The sequence below is a fragment of the Magnolia sinica genome, chromosome 7 (genome assembly GCF_029962835.1).
Source record: "Magnolia sinica isolate HGM2019 chromosome 7, MsV1, whole genome shotgun sequence".
In the NCBI taxonomy this organism is placed as follows: Eukaryota; Viridiplantae; Streptophyta; class Magnoliopsida; order Magnoliales; family Magnoliaceae; genus Magnolia; species Magnolia sinica.
Genome location: NC_080579.1, coordinates 49,555,886 through 49,558,655, shown reverse-complemented (window position 1 = coordinate 49,558,655; position 2,770 = coordinate 49,555,886). Strand labels below are relative to the sequence as shown.

General features: G+C 40.5%; 1 long non-coding RNA gene across 1 annotated transcript; it reads left to right on the top strand.

Annotated features, from left to right (window-relative positions):
- Positions 1 to 1,297: 1,297 nt before the first annotated feature.
- Positions 1,298 to 2,455, top strand: LOC131252062 (uncharacterized). Its single transcript, XR_009174135.1, has 3 exons — positions 1,298 to 1,413; positions 1,514 to 1,585; positions 1,700 to 2,455. It is a non-coding gene; the product is annotated as an uncharacterized LOC131252062 (long non-coding RNA).
- The last annotated feature ends 315 nt before the right edge of the window (positions 2,456 to 2,770 follow it).

Below are 2,770 nucleotides of genomic sequence, written 5' to 3'. Positions count from 1 at the left end.
AGACCTTGTCCCTCCTTGGGAAGGAGGAATATTTTATATTCTACAGGTAGCGCACTTACATCATTGTGACCTATATGCGTCATCTGTGTATTGATTGCATTGTGTGGTGGTCATAAAGGGATGGAGTTTCTCCCCTTGTGCATATTGAGTGCCTGAAGCTGGTGCATGATCTGTATGTGTGACTCATGCATTAGCATCGCATTCACAATGATACCACCCTTGCTTTATCAGGGCCTGCCTCCACAGGGATACTCGTGGATGGTTGGATGTGTAGACACCGAAAATGATACTTGAGCATACCGGGTGCATATGATACCCATGGATGAAATTTTTAAAACTTCCATGGTACCAAGGATCTGCTCCAACACCGTGACCGGGTGGAATATATAAGTGTATAAGGGCCTTATACCGTTAAGCCGCGACTCCCACTGTCGTGTAGTCGATTGGATAGGCATGTGGCCTTACTCGCCTGATGTAAGAGGGCATTGCTAGGCTGAGTCTAACCAACTCGTGAATGGGTCCACTATCATCAGGCCTTGCTGGTGATTGGCTGTCGACAGGTGGGTAGTGAGGTCTCCTACGCTCATTTGACTGTGCGGGGTCTGTAGAGCAGCAGTGATCCAGCAGTGTAATGGACCCTAGTGATTTCTTTATAATTGGAAATATACTTGATATGTGGATTGGTTATGAGCACTGGCATTACTTTGCATCGCATTCGCACTGGCTGTATAAGCCTCTTCATGCATTGCCTTGGTATAGTACCCAGTACTCATTGCATCGTATTCATGGTGAGCCTTGGTAAGGCTAGTGATATTGTCATTGAGCATGTTTCCCTTCCTGTACCTCATATTCTTCTGTGCACCATTGTCACACACTTTCACCACCCTCTAAGCTTCTATAAGCTTATGCACGATTGATGCATGTAGGTGATCCTAGGCGAGTGTCATAGTAGCAGAGCTTGGAGTAGAGTTGAGCTTGAGGACTCCAGTATTGCTGACTGACTTTTCTTTCCTTTTTTTATTATCTTATGTATGTCCTTTTGGACCTTTTGAAAGCTTGTAAAAGTTTAAATTCTTAGTGAATTTTGTGATGTGTGCTTTATTATTCTCAGATATACTTGTTATGATCTTGAGTATACTCGTATTAGAAATGATTATATTGTTATGGAAAGCCTCCTTGTAGGATCCCAAGATCGGAACCTGCCTTAGGAGCCGAGAATAGAGTACTATGGAGGTTGTTGCGGCCATAACCGGCCATCGGGTTCCTTGTAAGTCCGATTACCGAGTCTAGGGCGTGACACAGATTCCTTTGGTGATAAAGACATCCGATGACACACATGCACGTACTTTAGAGCTTCTAGAGTGGAATTCATACTTTGGAATGAAGTCAACACAAGTGAAACTTCTTAAGCAGGTATTGTTAGGACAAATATGGTTTCCCATGTGTGAATTTCATCTTAAAATTGCAATTGATGGTTGATGCAATTAACTTTGTTTATTAACACCCATTTTAGGAAAAGGTAGCATGCTTAGATGATAATGATGCCAGGCTTGCAATTGAACCTCAAAACAAATATAAAATTCAGGTCTAGCTCTTATACTGTTGTCTTTCCTGGTTTTGGTGCAAGGCCTCCAATTGTGGGTGATTTTTTTTCTTTTTCTTTTTCTTTCTTACTCATATTTACTTGTGTATTGGATAGACCAAACCTCATGGCCATGGAGATGTGCACATTCTTTATTCTAGTGGCCTCTTAAACTCATGGTATGCTTTTGTACTTTTCTATGTTAAATGCAACAATTTCTTAGTTCAATTTCCTGGTAAGATGTTATGGCTACATGTCATGGCATTCTGGTGATCGCTTGTTGTATGATTTGTAGTAATCATTTCCTTGAATTTTCTCTCTTAGATATGAGTGTTGGTTTCAAACAGGCTTTTGATGTCTTCATTTTTTACATTTATCATGCTCCTCTTAGGCACGATGCAGGTTTGAGATGGGTCTTATTTTTTAAAGTCTTGATGTCTTGATGTCTTGTTTTTTCAAACAGGCTTTTGATGTCTTGATGTCTTATTTTTTTACATTTACACCAATTTCTGCTCATTTGAAATTTCTTGCAAGAGATGGCATGCAACTATGTCTAGTTTTAGCTTCTTTGATATTTCCTACAAAAGAAGGCTAACAACTATGAGTGTGAAATGTTTTAGTAAGCCAGGGGTTCTGGGTGGTCAGATTTTCTACGATCACGGCCTTAATCTTCTAAGCTTTTGGTTCATTTGCTATTTAGTTAGTTTGCTAGCAGGGCCAGTTTTTGTCGTTCCTAGTGAAGTATGCAAGTTGTCTCCATCCTTGTTGGAGCCTTTTGTGTGGTCTATGTTCTTATCAGCCCAAGCTTCTTCAAGTTTTGTCTCTCTTGGGTTTCTGTCGTTCAAGTTGGATTGGAGCATCAATTTTAAGGTGTTCTTTTCTCAGAATATAGGATGGTAATTTTGGATTGGTAAAAATATTCACCAGGATCACAATGGTCCATACTTTAGATTGCATGACCCGGGATGGAAAATGTAGTGGGGTTGGCAAATTTTGGTAAACATCATTGACAACAAAATGATGCCTTGCCTATTAATGCAATGCCTAAGACACTTGGTTGGTACAACTCTATCCATTTTTTTTATTTTTGAGCTACAGCTCTTTCTTGTGGTGTCCTTTAATGGCCTAGAAGTGTTTTCCACTTGTAGGGAAAAGAGAGGAGCAAGCCTCCATCTCCAATGAAGCAGG